The 10,982-nt window shown below is 43.7% G+C and overlaps 1 non-coding gene across 1 annotated transcript; it reads left to right on the top strand.

Annotated features, from left to right (window-relative positions):
* Window positions 1–10,542: 10,542 nt before the first annotated feature.
* On the top strand, window positions 10,543–10,678 carry LOC127696921 (small nucleolar RNA SNORA17). The gene has a single exon (XR_007980365.1). It is a non-coding gene; the product is annotated as a small nucleolar RNA SNORA17 (small nucleolar RNA).
* The last annotated feature ends 304 nt before the right edge of the window (window positions 10,679–10,982 follow it).

Raw genomic sequence — 10,982 nt, 5'->3', positions numbered from 1 at the left:
GCTCAGGTTGAACTGAAAGGTGTCCTCTCTTCCCTGAACAGAAGGGATTGTGGTTAGCGTATTTGTTAGGATTCTCTAGCATAACAGAACTTACAGAATGACTCTGTCTGTACATAGAGGAAAGAGATCTGTATTAGAAAGACTTACAGGCTGTGAGCCGGCTAATGCAACAATGGCTGCTTGTGAACAGAACGTCCAAGAGTCCAGTAGCTGTTCACTCCACAAGGCTGGTTGTCTAATGTGGTCTTCAGTATATGCTGGGATCCCAATCAATTCTGATGCAAGGCCAGCAGAGGAAGATACTTGTTAACAAGGGGAGAGCAAGCCGGCAAAGACTGAGGCTTTAGTGTTCATTATATAGGCCTCTAGCAGAAGGCGTGGCCTGGATCTTCCCAAAGATCTGGATTAAAGGTGTGTTCTCACCTGGCAGTGGTGATGCACGCCTTTAATCCCAGCACTTGGGAGGCAGAGGCAGGCGGATTTCTGAGTTCGAGGCCAGCCTGGTCTACAGAGTGAGTTCCAGGACAGCCAGGGCTACACAGAGAAACCCTGTCTTGGAAAACCAAAAAAAAAAGGTATGTATGTGTTCTCCCAACTCAGAGACCAGAATAGAAGTGGGCCTTCCCACGTCAAATGATTTGTTTGTTTGTTTGTTTGTTTATTTATGCAAGCAATGACAAACAGAAGGTCGAAGATTCTGGCTTAAAAACATTAAATATGATCATCTAAACAGACAGTGTCAAATGTACCCCCTCTTTTTTGAATAGGGTCTTATTCTGTAGCTCCATTTGTCCTAGAACTCACTATGCAAACCAGGCTGACTTGAAACACAGAGTTCTGTGGTCTCTGCCTCTGGTGAGGTGGGAGAGATTAAAGGCCTGAGCCACCACACCCAGCCCACACTCCCCAAATTAAAACCAGTAGAGTTGATTAGATCAAATGTGATTGAATAAGCCCTGCAGTGGTGGCACACACCTTTAATCCCAACACTCTGGGAGGCAGAGGCAGGCGGATTTCTGAGTTCAAGGCCGGCCTGGGTTACAGAGTGAGTTCCAGAACAGCCAGGGCTACACAGAGAAACCCTGTCTAAACTAATAATAATAATTAAAAAAAAAACCACAAAGAAAAAAAAAATGTGATTGAATTAAGTCAACCAACTCCAGGAGTTTACCAAATACTGAGGGTGGGGCACCAAACCTCAAGTCGAAAGGTGGTAGAGACTGGATAACCACAAGCTGAGCCCAGCCCGGGGTACAGACAGATCAATCTCAAGAAGAAGGAACAAAGGAAGGGAGTCAGCCAGTCAGTCAGGCAAGAGCAAGACTTCCCCTTAGCCCAGCCCCACCTTCACAGAGTTCTGGGTGCCCACTGTACCCACCCATTGGTGCTGGGATCTGTCCTTCCTGTTCCCCCTTCCCCAAGGCCTTGATCCTTTCTCCTGAAAATCCAATTTGAATGTCAACACTTGGCCATTCACCTCCAGATGCCTCCTGGACCAGTTCTCCATCTTCTTGCAGATAATAATAATGATTGCCAATCCCAAGCCCTTCTCCTATGAAGAATCTGTGATGCATACTTGATAACCACCTCCCTTTTCAACCCAGATGGAATTTGAATTTTTAGGCCTTAGCAGTAATCACAGTGAGAACCAGAGGTGCCTCGTTAAGCGAAGAGATGATTTTAATTATCCATGATTGTGGATCCTATGGAGGGAGCGTTAGACTGAAACCACTCGAAACAGTCACACCACTCCTGCGTCCTGATGCAGACACCTCCTGCTCCTCACACTGCAGAGATGAATACACACCAAGGTTGCCTGCAGAGCTACTCACTGTGACTGAATGACGGGGCCAATTGAGGTGTCCCAAATGTTGGAAACAGATAAAGAAAATGTGGTGTGCAGCTCCATGGAATCCTTCCCATCCACAAAGAACAACCTCATCCCACATAAGAAAAATGGATGAAGATGGGAATACTCTCATTAAACAAATTAGGCCAGTCTCAGAAAGACAAAAACCAGGCTTTCTTTCACCGCGTGATTCCCTAGAGTCGACTGTGGTCACATTACATCATGCATGCACATAGCATGTGAATGAGTAAGGTGGTTTCCCTGGGAAGCCATGCTGCTAAATTCCTTTCTGAGCACTTCCGTGTGCTTGTCTCCATAGATCCGTGTGGTTCTCACCCTGGATCAGAGAAGTTTCTTTCTGCAGAATCTGGAGGTTAATGGAGAGCCAAAGCTGTTCAAATGCTGAAAAAAGAGACCACAACTGATCGTCTGTGGATGGGATATCTACCCCAACCCTCCCCTGACAAGGCTCAGAGAGCATCAGGGAAGAGAGGGTGGAAGGAAGGACTGTAGGAGCCAGAGGAGAGACAAGGGACCTGGGAAGGCTGGCCTCTGGACAGACATGGCTATTCTACAAACTCACAGCACCCATGGGGCTGTGCTCAAGACCTTCACAAATCAAGAGAGTTAAAAACTACCAGCACGGGATCTGAGTAGCGGTGGGCCATGCCTTTAGTCCCAGAGGTGGAGAGGCAGCGACAGGCAAATCTCTGCGGGTTGAGGCCAGCTTTGTTTACAGAGTGAGTTCCAGAACAAAGATAAATCCTGTCTCAAAAAAACAAAACAAAACAAACAAACAAACAAAAAAACAAACAAACAAAAACAATCTTTCAAGGGAACTGGACCTGCTTGCACATACATTTAATGCAGCACAGTGGGCAAAGGCCAGTAGATCTTTGTGATCAAGAACATCCTAGTCTATACAGCAAGTCCCAGGACAGCCTAGGCTCCATAGAAATTCCCAGTCTCAAATTAATTGTTTAATTAATTAATCTAGCATGAGACTAGAGATGGTGGCCAACTTAAGAGGCTTGCTGTGCTATGAGGATCCTAGTTTTGTTCCCAAGAGGCTGTGTCACCTGGAAACCACCTGACACTCTGCCTCAAGGTGTCATGGCGCCCTCTACTGGCCTTGCAAACACGTTCGATACAAATGGCATGCATGCACACAGACACATACAGAAGCATAAAAGTGAATATTTTTTTAAAGGTATGAAGTTCATCGGTAGATGCTAGGTGTTTGGGGGAAGGACAGTGGAGGGGGGAGTGGGGACTGGGTTTGAACAAGATACACTGTGCACCTGTATGAAATTTAAGACAAAAGAGAAGAACTTTTCAAAAGTGTTTACTTGGACACAAGCAAAGTAAAATAAAATTTAAAACAGAATAAAAGGAAAGCAGAACTGAAATTGTCTCAGGGACAGAGTAAGAAAATAATCAGTAAGGAAAGGCTCCAAAAATAAAATCTGAAGGAGATATCGATAAAGTCCTTGAAAACGGCAGACAACTCTGAACTCACAGAAGGAATTACATAGCTGGGGGGGCGGGGTCAGTCACAGGCTAGGGGATCGTCAGGGCACTCTGTCTTCTAAACTCTCTCTGACTTTCTAATCAGTCAAGTAAAAATGAGTGGCGGTCCAGCCAACCACATAGCAATTCCAGAAAGCACACTGAAGGATCAGGAAGGTTTGGGTCATTCTCTCACTGTCAGGCTTTCCCATAGGAAATGAGGATAGCTCCCACGGGAAGAAGAGACACAGGACTTCAGTAAAGAAGCCTGAGCCAAAAGCCAAGGGTCACCAAGATGGACTATGCCATTGCCCAGAACCTCAGGGCACAGAGCCACCACCAATTCGGAAGAGCCTGGTGAACTTTCTGCGGGGGAAGTCTGAGGAGATTTACAGAGACACAGTCCAGATGCAGGCCCAGCAGCATGGGTCCCTGCTCAGCCCCGAGCAGCTCTCTCAGCTCAGACAGCTCTCAGAGTCTCTGACTGCCATGGTGCACACCTTCTACAGCATGGCCAACCAGGCAGGCTTTGCCTTCCCTGCTGAGGGCTGGCTGGTCCCAGCCCTCACGCCTGCCCCTCAGGAGCTGTCTGGCAAGGGATCTCAGAGTGCTTCTGTGGAGGGAGGAGAGAAGATCCCAGATCCTGTCAGCTCATCAGACAGGTCCTGAGCCAAGGCCATGAGACCCTCCTAAGCAGAGTCACACTCTGAGAGCACAAAGGACCACTGCACCTCCCCGTCTACACAGCCTGTGGCATTCACCCTCTCTGTGAACACGTGACAGGCTCATTGACGAGAAGAGGAGTTTGCAGTGTTTACTGTGAACTGTGTCTCACTGGGATCTGGGAGGCGAGTGCTAAATGCAGTCAGTCCTTGCTTTCTTTGGATATTTTATTCAAGTGTGTGTTGGATTTGTATATTTATATTGTAGAGAGTTGCAAATAATATTGATTTACCTGAAAACAGCTATAGTTCTTTAATCTGTTCAGTTGGGAGATGAGGGCGGGTGCCAGACACCTTGGAGTATATCCCTATAGATCATAATCAGCTCTTCCCTTCGCCTGTCTGCCCTTCTGCCAGCCCCCTCCTGATTTTATGTTAAGTGCACCTTTATTTTTGAGAAAGTAATGGCATTATATGAACAATCCTCATGGTGAATGATCAAAAACCTCATGCCTTAATAGTCTGGGATGGCACAGAGAATGGATAGTATTAATTATGTAAATTAATTATCAGTAGAAAATTTAAATAATGTGAACCATTTCTCGTTTGGTTTTTATTATCTTACAAGAGCACACATCACAGTGAAGTGATAACAACAGTAAATTGAACTTGACTATTTTCAGTTCGGTGTTAGCAGCTCGCTCAGACCTTGACTGGCTTGTGTGGCAGACGTGTGTGGCAGTTTTCCTTGGGAGCCTTGCCTCAGATAGAGGGGTAAGGCAGCTGAGGGTGAGTTCTCATCGCCCTCTGCTGCCTTCAGATGCTTTCGAGCAACCGGCTGCTCACGTTGCTGTGCCCACGCCTTCCCCACCGTGCCGGGCTGTAGGAAGCCTTCCCTGCTGAAGCTGCGCTTGCCAGGCTTGTTGGGTTCCATAGCTGCCTGCAGCTATTACGAAGTGGGTTTCTGGAACAGAAGCTGAGGGATAAATAGGGAAGGGAAGGGGCGAAAAGATTTAAAGGTATATTTTGCATGTCTTGACTATAGAGTATTGGCTTAAGTCACTGGACATGATTTAAAAGGTATGTTATTAACAAAAAGTTAGATTAAAGCTGGTAGTTTAGGGTAGTCGCCATTTTTAAACAACGCGTGGCATGATGCAATCCAGGAAATACAGGCCTTTAAGATGCTCCTAAATTGGCATGGTGTTTCATGTGAATCTTGGCCTGGAGATTGGACTCAATGAAGATTAAGATTTAAAATAATGTCTCTTTAATAAGTTACACTGTCATACACTTGAACATAAGAACTGGCAGACAAACCTTGTGCTGTAAATATGTGTTTGCCATTGATTTTAAAGAAAATAGATTGTTTAAAATTGGGATTTGCTTCCAAAATTGCAATTGTGCTCTAATATTGCAAGAAAACATTGAGTTACAATAAAATCAGTGTGTCATTGGCTGCAGTTTTCAGTTTGCAGGCTCATAATTCTTAACATTTTGTAATTAAGATAATTTTGAGAGTGATATAGCTATGGGTTTTAGAGGCCCATTGCCACTTTTCCACAAGTTTATAGGCTACAATAGTAGGAGCAAAATTTAACCCTCCAAGATTAAAAAGGAGATCTCTGTGGAAATGTATTTGATATCAAGTAGGTTCCTTTGAGCATGGAATTACAGGTTTCTTTTGTTTAATCCTCAAAATGTCCTTGCAGGACTGGTAGGTTTGGGTCTGGTCTTAGATAAAAGGCTCAGATCTAGTCCTTGCCAAGGACTAAAGGTGGATCCTAGGGCAGATAAAAAAAAATTTACATTTGAGTTAATGCAAAGCTTAGAGCTGCCTCAGGGGAAGCTAGTGAGGAAGCTTTGAGAAATTGTTTCTGCCTTACAGGCCCCACCTAGGGAGTGTTTGGCTTAAAAAAAAAAAAAAAAGTTCTTGACTTATCCAGGTGTGGGTTAAAATGCTGTTCAAATCTATGAAAGGTCAAGGAGGCTATAAAGGCATTAACATTTGGCCTGTCTACTCCCTACAAAATTATTGTGGATTTAAAGGTTTGGTTTTTGCTTTACATTCTGATAATTATAAAAGCATTTGCTTCTAACTTTAAAGAAACAATTAAAGCAAAGCAATTTCATTAGAAAGTTTTTGCCTCGAGGAATGGCTAATAATAGCCTTACCTCATGTGAGAAAAAAAAATGTTTTGTCTCTGTTTCAATACTAGAAGTGGAATGTTTGTTACAGGCCCTTGCTCCTAACTATGGACTTTTAGAATTTTTAGGTAAATGGCTTTCAAAGGTTGTTAGGATATATTAATTGGCTTTATCTTATATTTACCTCATTTTAAGCTTGCCACAGAAGGTCTTAAACCTCTGTTTTCAAGGTAGGAAACATGTGTTCCTTGCTTCAAGCAGCAATCAAATTTATTATTAATGGTTGATCTATTACATGGCAAGCATTTTTAGGCAAAATTAATAATTGTTATCCAAAAGATAATTTGTACTATCAGATCACATGTTTATTCCTTTGTTTCTCCCTGCTTCAACACAGATACCTGAATTGGGTGCTATAGCAGCTATTTTTAAGATGTTAAAAGTCAAGCTTTTAATAATAGTATATATATATATATATATAGCTCATGGTTTATAATTGCTTAAAATTGGTCCATTTTTAATACTGCTAATTCTTAATTTTTACAGTTTATGCAAATGTGATTCAAATTTCTAAGAACAAAGGATATGTTCTCTAAATGACTGTCCTTTAGGTCATCATTTGAAATTATAAAATTTCATCATATAAAATTTGAAATAATTTTATATTTTGTGCACATCAAATTATAAAGATTTGTTCTTGATGTCCTCAATTTCTACCTCTACCACGTAATGGTGTTAATCCTAGAAGACTTAGTTATTACAGATAAATGATACTCATTTCTAATTTAGAAGATTAAAAAATATGTGCATGTGACTAATGATTCATTTTTAGGCTTTCTAGTTGCAACTGCTCTAACAGAAAAAGCAACTAAAATGCTATGTTTATTTTCTATAATTACATAGTTATTGCTATGTTATGGTGTATACTTTGTGTTCCAACTTAAATTAATAAAACAATATCTTCTTGGAAGAGAGAAGAGAGGGGAAATTGTGTCCCTGTGCATATCATTTAAATTATGCTTGCATGTTTTTAAGAAAATTTTAAAATTTGGATGCCAAGAAACTCCTTGCTAAATGTATATGACATCTTGTAATTAGGCATATTGATGTCTAGGTGAAATGAAGGAATTCACTTATTGACATATGCCATGATCCTGATTTAATATTGGGGAAGAAGGCATGTCCCCTATGTTTTTTCCACAGAATGCTGCAGAAGATATGCTGACTGTGCTTGCTGAATGCCCAGACCATGGTAACATAAGAGCTATATTGGGTATATGTTCTTGACTTACCTTAATTGTCAAATGTCCCAGGTTAGATAAATTGCCTAGCTTCAAGCTTTTAGACTTTGTGGGACAGAACATGGAGACTGTTAAGCTAGCTTAGGAAAAATTAATCTAAAGAAGAGTTAAAATGACTCTTCTCCTTATTGTGTTCAGCTGACTCAACCATAGACTGGTCTAGAAATAATTCCAATATTGAAGATTCAAATTTTGAAGATGGCTAACAATCTTCAGCCAGCTGTGTTAATTTAAAATATAGTCTCCACTTTTCCTGAGAAGTAACAGCATATCTCTTGATACACAAGGCTACCTCTCCCACCCCAGAGGCCAAGCTTTGGGTCCTTAAAGTTGTTAACTTGCAACTGAATTGGATACTTCACGGACAAGTTAATCCTATTCCACCTTTAACTCTTGACCTTGTTTGTTAAGCAGACTGGCTGTCTCCACCCAGGCTCACCTGGATGGAGAGATTGCATGTCTGTTAAAGACACTTGCAGACACCCCTGGCTTCAAAACTTACACAAGTGGATCTCCAAAGAGGGAGCCACATAGAACTCAGATCTACGTGTGTTTGTTTATGAACAAACATGGTACCAGTGAGACGTGCGAGGCAAAGCACCGCATGGGGAGGTGAATTTCTGCTTCTGAGTCCCCAGGAAGTACACCTAATTGCATAGGAGTTAACGTCCTTAAAGAGGCTGTCCTTAGAATAATAAGGGAGCCTATTACCCCTCCTCTGAAAAAGATGTTATACAATATTTAAGAGTAATTACGGTCAATGCTTCCCCTCCTGGTTAAGGCCCACCTTCTTATGAAGGATATTTATCCACTTGTTTTCTACCTCCTCATTTTCAAATTAATAAAAAAAGGGAGGAAATGTACAGAGCCATATTGGGGCAGTCATGCACATGGTCAGAGTTTGACTGTGGTCAAGGTTAACTTCTACCAGATAGCCAGGATCTTGCTCCACCTAGGGTGGAGTGCTCGAAGTAAAGGTTAAGTTCATTGTTCCTCCAGGTCTAGGAATTCCTGAATTAAGCAGGTGACCCACCCAGCTGCCGGAGCAGTCAAGACGAGGACCTCCAAGAGAAGCTAGACAACTTCCACCGGAACTCAGCCTGGAGTCTGGGGGGAAGGGTTTGCCCAAACTGTTAAAAGGTCTGGCGCCATTAAAGTTTCTGACTTTGATCAGTGAATATTGTCTTAGCCATACTTCTTTTCGCCCCTTCCCTTCCCCATTTATCCCTCAGCTTCTGTTCCAGCTACCCACTTCGTAATAGCTGCAGGCAGCTATGGAACCCAACACAGGCTGACTTATCTCACTCACAGGAAATGACCAACACCGCTACATCTTAGTTGTGATTCCTGTTGCTGTGAGAAAACACACGATAGAAACTTTTGGGAGAGGAAAGGGTTTCTCTCAGTGCGCAGTTCCACATTTCAGTCCATTCTTCAACAATCTCCTGGCAGGATGTTGGAGGCAGGAGCTGATGCTCAGGTCATGGAAGGGGACTGCTTATTGGCATGTTTCTCTTGGCTTGCTCAGCCTGCTTTTTTATAGAACCCTGTACCTGGTTTCCCAGTGGTGATGCCACCCACGTGGGATGGCCCTCCCATGTGAAACATCAATGAAGAAAATGCACCACAGATTTGCCTACAGGCAGTTCTTCTGAGAGGAATTTGGTCAACAGTCATTTTCCCAAATGACTCTAGCTTCCGTGAGGTTGACATGAAACTGAGCAGGACACGCTAAGGTCTTACTTAGGCTATACACAAGTCTATTACAGTTGTCACAAAGCAACTTGTTGCCTTGCAGAAATTTTAGATACCCGGGGAAAATGCATTTTCACTCCTCTGCCAGATTCCAGGAGAAGGGAAATGAGGGGTACTTAGGATAAGTGTTGCCTGTCATTTGAATGTTTGCTGTGAAGCTATTCTATGTTGAAGTAAATGAGAATGATCCTTAAGCCTCCTAAGTCACACCTGTAAGACTGCAGAGCTCTCCCTGCTGGCCATGTCTACTTGAGGAAGCTTTATCAGACCCACCTCTGAAAGGGTCTTGCGATTCCTGGGGTTTGATGACATCAGGTGCATGGCTTTGACTCGGAGAGGCTTTGGTGCCACACCCAGCATCAAGGCCTGGAGCGAATCCATCCTATAGACATGCCCTATTCCTCCTGGCCTAGACCCTACTGCAAGAGTGATCCTTCCTGGCTTTAATATCTATGTTTTTGCATTTGAGCAGCCTTGACCCTCTGCATTAACCGCTACCTGTAACCGTGCCCTAGACCCTAGTTGCCTCCCTACTCCCAGCACAATGGACTCCATGATGCAAGCACCATTAATGCTGTAAAACTCGGCAAGTGGACAGCACCCTCTGCCAAAACTAAAACAAAGACCAAATCCATCAAAGTCCACAGTTCTGGGAAAGTCTCTAAATGCACTAACCTTGCTATTTAGCTTCTGTAGTTGTGTTTCTGGCTAACTGTTCTTGTGAACTGAAGTATATCAACCCAGAACATGGGTTTTGTGCTTAAAACTCACCCCAAAAAAGGCTCAGGACTACACTGGGATCCTTAACACCCAGTGTAGCTGCTGGCTAGCTAATAAATACTTTCTATTGTCTTAAAGCCATGTCTGAACAGTCTGCTCCGATGAATGCCCCACAGTATATACCACAAGAGAAATAACAACGCAGGAGTTATTGGCTGAGAGACTGTTGTCCAAAACTCTCGCCATGGATATGACCCTATAAAGCACACATTATCCATTTAATTGATGTTTTCCTCAGAAAGCTTAATCCAGTGAAGGAGCCTGCCACCCCAGCTGTCAGAGTGCGGCCTCTGCTGCCTCCACTGCACACATCTCCGTCAGCAGCACAGGGCAGCTCCATCATTCTGTAGAAGCCCTGGGACAATATTCACCTCAAGCCTTGGCAGTCTCCTAATTGTAAAATCTGCAAGCCAAATCATGGTGGTTTGTGCTTCTAGTCTCAGCACTCGGGAGGGACAGAGGCAGGAGGATCTCTAAGTTTGAGGCCAGCCTGGCCTACAGATTGAGTTCCAGAACAGCCAGGGCTACACAGAGAAACCCTGTCTGGAAAGCTAGAGGCTTTGCAGATGTGTCTGCTGTATCACGTGTGCCTCCGTAGGTGACAGAGAGGAAAGAGTCTATGTCTCCACTGTGTTCTGACCTGTGAACATCTCAACAGTGAGCATCCTAACCGTCCCTGAAACAAGCCTGAGATGACCACCACTCCAGGGTCAAGCAGCACTGGACAGACTCCCAGGACAGGAAGCAAGCCAGAGACTAGAGGAACCTCACCTGGGACCACAGGCCACAGGCTGGAGTGAGTCCAAGACAGATGGCCACAGGGTGGGCAGGGAGAGGAAGCACCCTGAAACGACCACCAGACTTGGGGCACAGATAGGGAGCTAGCCTGAGATGAACACCAGTCTGGCAGCCCCAACCTCATGCCAGAGATGACCCCGCCTGGTGCCATAATGCACAAATACAGCATATGATCCTAAA

The sequence above is a fragment of the Apodemus sylvaticus genome, chromosome 11 (assembly GCF_947179515.1).
Source record: "Apodemus sylvaticus chromosome 11, mApoSyl1.1, whole genome shotgun sequence".
In the NCBI taxonomy this organism is placed as follows: Eukaryota; Metazoa; Chordata; class Mammalia; order Rodentia; family Muridae; genus Apodemus; species Apodemus sylvaticus.
Note: the sequence above shows the minus strand (reverse complement) of the source record. Positions and strands in the feature narration are given on the sequence as shown.